Genomic DNA, 12708 nt, shown 5'->3' on the forward strand with positions numbered 1-12708 from the left:
CATAACAGCATGATTTACAATAGTCCAAAAGTGAAGACAGACCAAATACCCTATCCATCAACAGATGAATGGATAAATAATTTGTGGTATATACATATAATACAATATTATTCAGCCATAAAAAGAAATGAAGTACTGATATACGCTACAACGTGGATGAAACTCAAAACCACTGTGCTAAGTAAAAAATGCCAGTTTAGGAAAGTCACAGGTGAGGCCAAGATGGCCGACTAGAAGCAGCAGCGATTGGAGGCTCCCATCAAAAAGAACTATAACAGCATGCAAATCCTTCACTGGCAACTGAGGTATCTAGGTTCTGTCATCAGAACTGACCAGGCAGCTGGTGTGACCCTCTGAGAGGAAGGAAGACAATTATGGTGCAGTGGCCCATCTGAGAGCGACATGGGGCAGGGAAGCCCCCAGCCCATAGCCAAGGGAGGCAGTGAGTGAGTGTGCTACCCAACCTGGGAAACCGTGCTTTTTTCATGGAACTGTGCAACCCACAGATCAGAAGATGCCACTAGTGAACCCACACCACCAGGGCCTAGGGTCCCAACCACGGAGTCGCACAGATTCTCAACAGCCGCTTAGCTAGAATCTGCTTAAGCCTGCTAAGTTCCCGGGGGCAGGGGGCGGTCAGCACCACAGCTGCAGCTGTCTGCTGTCTAAGCTGTCTGAGCTCCTTGGGGGAGAGATGGTAGCCAATACTGGAACTGATAGCCACCTAACACACTAAATTCCCAGGGTTGGGGAAGGGCGACAGCCATCTCTATAGCTCCAGGCTGCACTTTTCCTCTGCTGGAGCCAGGGAGGCTGGATGGCTTGGTCCCAAGCGGTATCTCCCACACCCCAACACACCAGCTGTGGCAAACTGCGGCCAGACCCTCTTCAGGCCTGACCCTGACCCATCCCTCCTTACTGGGCGGGGCCTCCCTGCAGGAACTCCAACAACTCCAACCAGGGATTCAGGGACAGAACTCTGATCCCCCTGGGGCTGAGCCCCTAGCGGGAGGGGTGGCTGCAGTCTCCATGGACCAGCAGACTTAGTCTTTCCTCCTGCTAATTCTGAGGAATCTAGGCAGCCCAGATGAGTGGGTTCCCTTCCCAGCAAAGCACACCCCCTCCACCAAGGGACAAAGTGTTTCATTAAACAGGTCTTGCTCCCCATGCCACCCAACTGGGTGAGACCCTCCAATAGGGGTTGTCAGACACCCTATGTAGGAGCATTCCTACTGCCATCGGGTTGGTGCCCCTCGAAGTCAGAGATCCCAGAGGAAGAAGCAGGCACCCATCTTTTCTGTTCGCTAGCCTCCTCAAGCGACGCCTCCAGGCGCGAGAGCAAACACCAGATGAATAAGGCCTGTAGTGAATCCCCAGCAAACTGCAGCAGCCCTACAGAAGAGGGACTTGACCTTTGAAAGAAAAACAAACAAACAAACAAACAGACAGCAACAACAACAGCATCAACAAAAAAATCCCCCACAAAAACCCCATCCAAGGGTCAGCAGCCTCAAATATCGAAACTAGACAAACTCGTGAAGATGAGAAAGAACAAAAAAACTCTGAAAACCCAAAAGGTCAGAGTGCCTCTTCTCCTCCAAATGATCGCAACACCTTTCTAGCAAGGGCACAGAACTGGACAGAGGATGAGATGGACAAATTGACAGAAGTAGGCTTCAGAAGGTGGGTAATAAACTCCACTGAGCTAAAGGAGCATGTTCTAACCCAATGCAAAGAAGCTAAGAACCTTGATAAAAGGCTATAGGAGCTGCTAAATAGAATAACCAGTTTAGAGAGGAATATAAATTACCTGATGGAGCTGAAAAACACACCATGAAACTTTGTGAAGCATACACAAGTATCAATAGCTGAGTCGACCAAGCAGAACAAAGGATATCAGAGTTTGAAGATCATCTTGCTGAAATCAGGCATGAAGACACGATTAGAGAACAAAGAATGAAAAGGAACGAACAAAACCTCTGAGAAATATGGGACTATGTAAAAAGACCTAACCTATGATTGATTGGGGTACCCGAGAAAGATAGGGAGAATGGAACCAAGTTGGAAAACACACTTCAGGATATTATCCAGGAGAACTTCCCCAACCTAGCAAGACAGGCCAACATTCAAATTCAGGAAATACAGAGAACACCACTAAGATACTCCACTAGAAGATCAACTCCAAGACACAATCATCAGATTCTCCAAGGTTAAAATGAAGGAAAAAAATGTTAAGGGCAGCCGGGGAGTAAGGCCAGGTAACCTACAAAAGGAAGCCCATCAGACTAACAGTGGACCTCTCAGCAGAAACTCTATAAGCCAGAAGAGAGTGGGGGCCAATATTTTAAAGAAAATAATTTTCAGCCCAAAGTTTCATATCCAGCCAAACTAAACTTTATAAGAGAAGGAGAAATAAAATCCTTTCCAGACCATCAAATGCTGAGGGATTTCATCACTACCTGGCCTGTCTTGCAAGAGCTCCTGAAGGAAGTACCAACTATGGAAAGGAAAAACTGGTATCAGCCACTGCAAAAACACACCAAAATATAAACATCAACCAAGACCAATGACACTATGAAAAAACTGCATCACTTAGTGTGCAAAATAACCAGATAGCATCATGATGACAGGATCAAATTCACATATAACATTATTAACCTTAGATGTAAATGGGCTAAATGCCCCAATTAAAAGACACAGACTGGCAAATTGGATAAAGAGTCAAGACTCATCACTGTGCTATATTAGGGAGACCTATCTCACATGCGAAGACACACATAGGCTCAAAATAAAGGGATGGAGGAATATTTACCAAGCAAATGGAAAGAAAAAAAAGAAGAAGAAGAAGAAGCAGGGGTTGCAATCCTAGTCCCTAACAAAACAGAAATTAAACCAACAAAGATCAAAAAAGACAAAGAAGGGCATTGCATAATGGTAAAGGGATCAATGCAACAAGAAGAGCTACCTGTCCTAAATATATATGCACCTAATACAGAAGCATCCAGATTCATAAAGCAAGTTCTTAGAGACCTACAAAGAGATTTAGACTCCCACACAATAATAGTGGGACACTTTAACACCCCACTGTCAATATTAGACAGATCAATGAGACCAAAAATTGATACAGGAGCAACCAGATTCATAAAACAAGTTCTTGGACACCTGCAAAGAGACTTAGACTTCCACACAATAATACTGGGAGACTTTAATACCACACTGTCAATATTAGATCAACGAGACAGAAAATTAACAAGGATATTCAGGATTTGAACTCAGCTCTGGATCAAATGGATCTAACAGACATGTACAAAACTCTCCACCCCAAATCAACAGAATAGACATTCTTCTTAGTGCCACATGGCACTTATTCTAAAATAGACCACATAATTGGAAGTAAAATATTCCTCAGCAAATGCAAAAGAACTGAAATTATAACAGTCTCTCAGACCAGAGTGCAATCAAATTAGAAATCAGGATTAAGAAACTCACTCAAAATCACACAACTACATGGACATTGAACAACATGCTCCTGAATGACTCCTAGGTAAATAATGAAATTAAGGCAGAAATCAAGAAGTTATTTGAAACCAATGAGAACAATGAGATGTCCCAGAATCTCTGGGACACAGCTAAAGCAGTGTTAAGAGGGAAGTTTATAGCACTAAATGCCCACATTAGAAAGCTAGAACTCAAATTGACACCCTAACATCACAATTAAAAAAGCTAGAGAAGCAAGAGCAAACAAATCCAAAACCTAGGAGAAGACAAGAAATAACTAAGTTCAGAGCAGAACTGAAGAAGATAGAGACACCAAAAAACGTTTCAAAAACTCAATGAATCCAGGAGCTGGTTTTTTGAAAAAATTAACAAAATAGATGGCTAGCTAGACTAATAAAAAAGAAATGAGAGAAGACTCAAATAGACACAATAAAAATAGATAAAGGGAATATCACCTCTGACCTCACAGAAATGCAAACTACTATCAGCAAATACTATAAATACCTCTATGCAAATAAGCTAGAAAATCTAGAAGAAATGGATAAATTCCTGGACACATACACCCTCCCAAGACTAAACCAGAAAGAAGTTGATACTTGAATAGACCAATAACAAGTTCTGAAATTGGGGCCGTAATTAATACCCTACCAACCAAAAAAAGCCCAGGACCAGATGGATTCATGGATGAATTCTACCAGAGGTACGAAGAGGAGCTTGTACCATTCCTTCTGAAACTATTCAAACAATTGAAAAGGAGGGACTCCTCCCTAACTCATTTTATGAGGCCAGCATCATACTGATACCAAAACCTGGCAGAGACACAACAAAAAAAGAAACTTCAGGCCAATGTCTCTGATGAACATTAATGCAAAAATCCTCAATAAAGTACTGGAAAACCGAATCCAACAGCACATCAAAAAGCTTATCCACCAAGATCAAATCGGCTTCATCCCTGGGACACAGAGTTGGTTCAACATACACAAATCAATAAATGTAATCCATCGCATAAATAGAACCAATGACAAAAACCGTGTGATTATCTCAAATGAAGCAGAATAGACCTTCAATAAAATTCAACATCCCTTCATGTTAAAAACTCTCAAGAAACTGGGCATTGATGGAACATAGCTCAAAATAATAAGAGCTATTTATGACAAACCCACAGCCAATGTCATGCGAAATGGGCAAAAGCTGTAAGCATTTCCTTTGAAAACCATCACAAGACAAGGATGCCCTCTCTCACCACTCCTATTCAACATAGTATTTGAAGTTCTGGCCAGGGCAATCAGACAAGAGAAAGAAATAAAGCATATTCAAATAGGAAGAGAAGAAATCAAATTGTCTCTGTTTACAGATGATATGAGTCTATATTTAGAAAACCCCATAATCTCAGCCCCCAAACTCCATAAGCTAATAAGCAACTTCAGCAAAGTCTCAGGATACAAAATCAGTGTGCAAAAATCACAAGCATTCCTATACACCAATAATAGACAAACAGAGAGCAAAATCATGAATGAACTCTCATTCACAACTGCTACAAAGAGAATAAAATACCTAGGAATACAGTTAACCAGAGACATGAAGGACCTCTTCAAAGAGAACTACAAACTACTGCTCAAGGAAATAAGAGAGGATACAAACAAATGGAAAAACATTCCATGCTCATGGATAGGAAGAATCAACATCAAGAAAATGGCCATACTGCCTAAAGTAATTTATAGATTCAATGCTATTTCCATCAAACTACCACTGACATTTTTCACAGAATTAGAAAAAACTACTTTATATTTCATATTAAAACCCCAAAAGAGCCCATATAGCCAAGACAACCCTAAGCAAAAAGAACAAAGCTGGAGGCATCATGTTACCTGACTTCAAAATATACTATAAGGCTACAGTAACCAAAACAGCATGGTACTGGTACAAAAACAGACATATAGACCGATGGAGCAGAACAGAGACCTCAGAAATATCACCACACATTTACAACCATCTGATCTTTGACAAACTGGACAAAAACAAACAATGGGGAAAGGATTTCCCATTTAATAAATGGTGTCGGGAAAAGTTGCTAGCCATATGCAGAAAACTGAAACTGGACCCCTTCCTTACACTTTATACAAAAATTAACTAAAGATGGATTAAAGACTTAAACATAAGACCTAAAACCATAAAATCCCTGGAAGAAAACCTAGGTAAGACCATTCAGGACATAGGCATGGGCAAAGACTTCACGATGAAAATGCCAAAAGCAACTGCAACAAAAGCCGAAATTGACAAATGGGATCTAATTAAACTAAAGAGTTTCTGCACAGCAAAAGAAACTATCATTAGAGTGAGCATCAACCTACAGAATGGAAGAAAATTTTTGCAATCTACCCATCTGAAAAAGGTATAATATCCAGAATCTACAAGGAACTTAAACAAATTTACAAGAAAAAAAAACCCTATCAAAGAGTGGGCAAAGGATATGAACAGACACTTCTCAAAAGAAGACATTTATGCAACCAACAAACACAGGAAAAAAGCTCAACATCATTGATCATTAGAGAAATGCAAATCAAAACCAAAATGAGATACCATCTCATGCCAGTCGGAAAGGCGATTATTAAAAACAAGAAACAATAGATGCTGATGAGGCTTTGGAGAAATAGGAACGTTTTTACACTGTTGGTGGAAATGTAAATTAGTTCAACTATTGTGGAAGAGAGTGTGGTGATTCCTCAAGGATCTAGAACGAGAAATACCATTTGATCCAGCAATCCTATTAATGGGTATATAGCCAAAGGAATATACATCATTCTACTATAAAGACACATGCACACATATGTTTAGTGCAGCACTATTTACAATAGCAAAGACATGGAACCAATCCAAATGCCCATCAGTGATAGACAGAATAAAGAAAATGTGGTACATATATACCTGGAATACTATGCAGCCATAAAAAGAATGAGATCATGTTCTTTGCAGGGACATGGATGAAGCTCAAAGCCATCATCCTCAACAAATTAACACAAGAACAGAAAACCAAACATCACATGTTCTCACTCATGAGTGTGAGGTGAACAATGAGAACACATGGACACAGGGAGGGGAACAACATACACTGGGGCTAGTCAGGGTTGAGGGGCGAGAGGAAGGAGGGATAAATAGCTAATGCATGTGGGGCTTAAAACCTAGATGACAGGTTGATAGGTGCAACAAACCATCAGGGCACATGTATACATATGTAACAAACCTACACGTTCTGCACTTGTATCCCAGAACTTAAAGTAAAATAATAGTAAAAAAAAGAAAGTCACACTGTCTGGTTTCACTTATATGAAATATTCAGAATAGATACATCCAGAGACAAAATGTGGATTTGTGGTTGCCAGGGGCTGAGGGGAGTGAGAAATGTGAACAATTGCTTAATAGTACACTGTTTCCTTTTGGGGTGGTAAAAATGTTTTGAAACTAAATAGAGGTGGTGGTTACATAACATTGTCAGTGTACTGAATGCCACTGAATTGTTCATTTAAAAATGATTAGTTTTGTGTTATATGAATTTCACCTCAGTTTTAAAAAGGGAAAAAATAAGAAAACCTGAATAAACTATGGACTTGAGTTAATAATAATGTACCCATATTGGTTCATAAATTGTAACAAATGTACCATACTAATGCAAGTTGTTAATAATAGGGGATGCTGTGAGTGGTGGGGGTAGAAAGGGTGGTATATGTGAATTATCTGTAGTGTTCACTCAAATTTTCTCTAAATCTAAAATGGTTTTAAAAAGACTATTCACTAAAAAAACCCTTCACTATCCTAAATAAATCTGATCAAAGAGGAAATAAAACTTCAATTAAAAACTGTAAGACAGTGAAATGTGAAAGCAATATATCAAAAGTTGTAAGATGTTAAAATAGTACTAAAAAACTCCTAGCCTTAAATATTTTCATTATAAAAGAAGAAAGAATAACAATAAATTAACTAAGAATTCAACTCACAAACTTAGAAAAGAGAAAAGTAAAATAGTCTAAAAAAGGCATTGAGAACATATTAATAAAGATAAAGCAAAAACAATTTTACGAAGAGCTAACTATAGAAGGAATAGATCCAAGAGATTAGTTCTGTGACAGCCAATCAGAAAAAAAAAGAGACAGAAAACAAATGGACAAAATGCATCATGAAAAAGGGTTATCCACATAGTTACGGATATGATTTTAAAAAGTTCAAGATGATACCATGTATGCCAATATATTTGAAAAATTTTTAAAAAGAATCATTGCTAAGCAAAAGCAAATAAACTAAGCTGCATGAAAAATAGCATAAACCCCAAATAGATCAATAACAATAGAAGACATTGTAATAGCATTTAAAGAATTATTTTCAAAAGGGGATGCCAAGGCCCAACAGTATTATGGATTTCTTCTTTAAACATTTCAAGGAACAGATAACTCCTATTGAATTTTCTTTAGAACCTGGAACATTTTGGTATTTTTATCATTTTACTTTATTAAACTAGTCTCAGTTTAATACTGAAACCTATCAGTGATGTGTTCTAGAAAATAAAAATACAGACTAATTTTTACAGACTTATGATTATAAAAACAAAAATGCACACTAAACTTCTAGTTGTGAATATGAATATTAAAAATTCTCAGCAAATTTCAAACATTTCTCTTTAGCATACATTTTCTTAATATAAGTTGGATATAAAATTAATCAATTTGGACACACATTTTGCTTACCACAGTTGTAACTGAATTGTGGTCTGCAGCTAGCACTGTCATAATAGGAAGAAGGCTTTTTGCACAAAGCATAGGAACAGCTGCTTTGTTTATTTGGTTGCTCTGCCTGGATAGCGTTCCTTGGCTTATGTCACATTGTTTTCATTCTTCTTCTGTTAGTTTGAGTTGTGAACAGAATTGTGAAGCCAAAATAATAGAGAAGAGGTGTCTAAGCATGTGGATTGAAGAGAAAAAGAGGAAATGTGTAGGTTTGGTTGGTTTATTTTGAACTACCAATTTATTATTTTAATTGGAGCAACAACAAAACATAGCTTATAACTATAAATCTACCTTTATTACCAAAACAATCATTTTAATATCATGATTTTTGATGACATGGAGTTTTTAAAAATGCAATGACTGTCTTGTGTAACAGCAGACTACTACACAGTTTGAAGTAGAAAAACCATACAGTTGTCTCTAATAATACCAAAAAAACATTGAGTATAGTTTAACATGAAGTCTCCATTTTGTTTTTATTTAAGTAAGCCTTTAGTAAACAAGGTACTTGGCAATTATTTGGTTTTTATGATAAATGTACTTATCTCAAACCAACAGCCAACCTCATTCTTAATGTTAACCACTAGGGAAATTCCCACTGAGATCAGAAACAAGACAAGGTTGACTGCTCTCTTCTCTGTTATTAAACACTGTTCCAGAAATTCTGGCCAATGTGGTGAGGAAAAAAAAGGATAATACATGATTGTATTTTTTTCTGTCCAGGCATCACATGTGAGTTACCTAAAGTAATTTAGGAAAAATGAGGGATCAATAAAATTGCTAGATGAAAGATAAAATTGTGAAATTAAGAAGCCAGCAATAATTAGTTAGAAAATATAGTGGAAAGAATATCCTTATCAAGTACCTTTACTACACACACAAGAAGACAAAACAAAATATACTGGAATACATTTAATGATAAATGTATTCTACTGAGGCCTTAATACATTAGAGACACATTATTAGAACATTCAGGCAGGAAGTTTCTATGCTATAAGGATGATCACTTTACTCAAATTAGTGCATAAGTTTCATGAAATTCTAATCAGAACTTTTTCAGGGGAGCTTTATTTATTTTTAATCATCTAGTTAGTTATCTCTATGACTCAATGCCATAAGTGTTTGAAAGAAGTAACTAGACATTGCTGTAGAGCCCCAGTTGGCTGCCGGGCAGAACCTCAGACAGGTTAGACTGGGTATACAACCCCACATCTTCTTCTGGCTCTGAAGCTAACTGCTTGGAGGCACACTAGTGCTCCCTAGCTGTGTGCACGTGGAAGTGTATCCTGAAGGGAGTGAGGATATGGGAGTGGGTGAGTGAGAAGAAAATGACTTGGTTTCTAAAAATGACTTGGTTGCAGTGTGAACATGGCCAAGTCATCTTCCATTTTCTATCATAAGAGTCTCCATGTTTTGGGATATGACATCTCTCAAATATTATTTTAATATTATAAGAAGGTAGACCAGTAGTAACAGAAAGCCATGGATAAAGAGGTGATATGAATTTATAGTTAAGCCCTGGTTCTGCCACTTACAAGCTTGAATATCACAGCTATTATAATAATTTAACAATAGTGATAATAATTCTTGACTTTTAATCTTTTTGAGCTGTCATTTTTCCTATGATTATTCTTAAGAAAATAACTTTATGAAATATTACATGGTATTTAATATTCATTTTTGGTTGTGAAAATATAAGGGCTAATTGGTAATAGAATAAGACTAGATTACTATAACTGTGTAAGTTTAAATGGTCCAAGGAGATGCAGCACTGTCTATAAGATTAATACTTTAGTGTAATGAAATATTCACTATCATGTGCTTTTTATGAGATGAGAAAAAATACTAAACTTGAGTTAATTATTATTATTATTTATTTTCAGATGGAGTTTTGCCCTTGTTGCCTAGGCAATGGCACCGTCTTAGCTCACTGCAACCTCTGCCTCCTGGGTTCAAGTGATTCTCCTGGCTTAGCCTCCTGAGTGGCTGGGATTACAGGCATGCACCACCACGCCCGGCCAATTTTTGTATTTTCAGTAGAGACGGGGTTTCATCATGTTGGCCAGGCTGGTCTCCAACTCCTGACCTCAGGTGATCTGCTGGCCTCAGCCTCCCAAAGTGCTGGGATTACAGGAGTGAACCACCACGCCCAGCCTTGAGTTAATGTTTGAATAGACACACTGGATCAGGCCAGGATCGATTTTTAAAAAGATAACCAAAAAAGTATGAATATACTTTTACTTTAACACTTTTCAGCCTAGTAAGTTATGAACAACTTAAGCCAAATATCTTTCAGCATAAATATCAACATTATGTTATAAAAATCATTCATTGGAGAAAGCTCTCATTCCAGATATAAACTTAAAAAAATATCATTCAGGTAGAGACATAAATTCTATCTTAAAAGTTAGAAAGAAATTGAAAATTTTAAAAAAATTTACCTTGGTCTTGGCTAGGGACCCTATTTATTTATTAATTAAATAGAGATGGGGTCTCACTATGTTGCCCAGGCTGGTCTCAAGCTCCTGGGCTCAAGTGATCCTCCCACTTCGGCCTCCCAAAGTGCTAGGATTATAGGCATGACCCACCACATCCAGCCATTTTTTGAAGGCCAAATTTCTAACTATGATATTGACTACAAAGGCATTATTGAATCATGTCATAAATTACTCACATAGCAAGAGAAAGAGGGTAACATATCTGCAACACTTCAGTTTAAGACATCCAGACCACCTTGCTAGGTTGAGAATCAGTAGGAACTATTGAAATTAGATTACCTCTTCTCCAGGTTACAAGTCTTCCTTTGTAGAATATTCCTCTGTAAAGATGTAAACAGTTGCACAGTCGGAAAGTGTTTTCCACAGGCTCTATCAATGCTGCTCAAACTGTCCAGAGCTCTCCCTTCTGTTGAAGTGGGAACTTCCACTGAGAAATCCCCCAACTTGAAGACTTCCTTATTTGTAGCTAGCAACAGCCAATCATGGCACGATACTGAAATGAAGCAAAGACTATCAGAAAATATTCTGTAAACCACTCGTGACTGTAGTTCTGACTTCCTTTTGAAGCAAAGATACTTTGTGTGAATAGTTAAGGCATTTTAACAGCAGCAGCAGCAGCAGCAACAACAACAACAACAACAACAACAACAAAAACCCAGGAATTGTAAATACAAAAATATTTTTGGATTAAGCGTTTTATGTAAGAAAATTTAAAAGTTCAGTTTATTTGATAAGTGGCTTTTTGACCTAAGAAGCATATTTATAAACAGGAGGTAAAAACCAAATTTGATTATAGTTGTCTTTATGGCCTACAGAAGTCACTTGGAAGAAGCTTTGTAGTAATAAGGTTTAAGCTCAGTTGCAGAGCCTGAGCTTAGGTACTCAGAAGAGAGATGAAGCAAACAAGGCTCTTAAGACAGCTTTTCTGCCTTAAGAACTTAAGGTTCACTGTTTGCGGGATAAATGTGTGTTCCAGCAAACTCAGGAAATGCTTTACAAATACATGTATTTCTCTTAGGTTACTTAGAGCAAAACATCACATTTTACATGCAAACGGAAGACACCATGTGTACCACAGACATTTTTCTTTGATATAAAATTTTAGAGCTGGAAATGACCTTAGACAACATCTGTTTCATTTTCTTTTTATTACAGATGAGGGAAACAGGAGAAGGTAAATGCTCAATGTCACAAGTAAAGTTAGAAGCAGCGCTTAGATTTACATCTGAGTCTTTTGAATCCAAGTGCATTTCTTTTTTTACTGCACTACACTCTTGGCAAATAAAGTTATTAAGCTGGATAAAAACTGTGTCAATTAAGCAGTCTCCTTTTTCACCTCCTGCATTCTATAGATGAGAAGTCTGAGGTTTTACCTAAACTTCAACAGTTACTAAAAGGTCTAGAATTTAAAACTTCTGATTCTTAGTCTAGTTTGTTTTCCACTTTGAAACACTGCCCTCTCTTAAATTATATGTTAAATAAACCTGAGATATGCTACTTATGATGAAATTATTCCATAAAAAATAATTTCAAAAGTATCTAAAATGCCGAATAAACTTATGATTAAAAGGCTTCTACTTACTCATCAAACATACAATGAAGCATTACATTTCTTTCAGAACTACGGGTTTTATAACTATCTCACTGATGAAATGTTAAATATTAAATGCTCTTATGTGCAATAGAAAAATAAAACCAACCTATCCAGTGCTGTAAATATGGCAAAAGAAACCAACAAAAAAGTAAGATAGCCACTAGTGAAAGGCAAACTTACTTCTTAAGAATTTACAGTTTTGAATGAGCAGGGTTTTAAAAATACAGCTTTTAAAAAAAGCAGTCCTCCTGTCTAGGCTGGGAAATGCCTCTTTGGTCTCTTCATCCTGTGCCCCTCCCTCCTCTATTTACTTTGGCATTTGAGCTTAGCTGACACCCAGCCT

The 12708-nt window shown here is 37.5% G+C and overlaps 1 protein-coding gene across 2 annotated transcripts in view; it reads right to left on the reverse strand.

Moving 5' to 3' along the window:
• Window positions 1-11212, reverse strand: part of TANK (TRAF family member associated NFKB activator) — a 107306-nt gene extending 96094 nt beyond the window's left edge. For both annotated transcript variants that reach the window (XM_033231309.1, XM_033231312.1), the window contains exon 1: window positions 11051-11212. The gene's annotated coding sequence lies outside the window, so the exon portion shown is untranslated. The remainder of the gene's footprint in view (window positions 1-11050) is intronic.
• Between the last annotated feature and the right edge of the window lie 1496 nt (window positions 11213-12708).

This window comes from Trachypithecus francoisi, unplaced genomic scaffold (assembly GCF_009764315.1).
Source record: "Trachypithecus francoisi isolate TF-2019V2 unplaced genomic scaffold, Tfra_2.0 Lachesis_group13, whole genome shotgun sequence".
Classification (NCBI taxonomy): Eukaryota; Metazoa; Chordata; class Mammalia; order Primates; family Cercopithecidae; genus Trachypithecus; species Trachypithecus francoisi.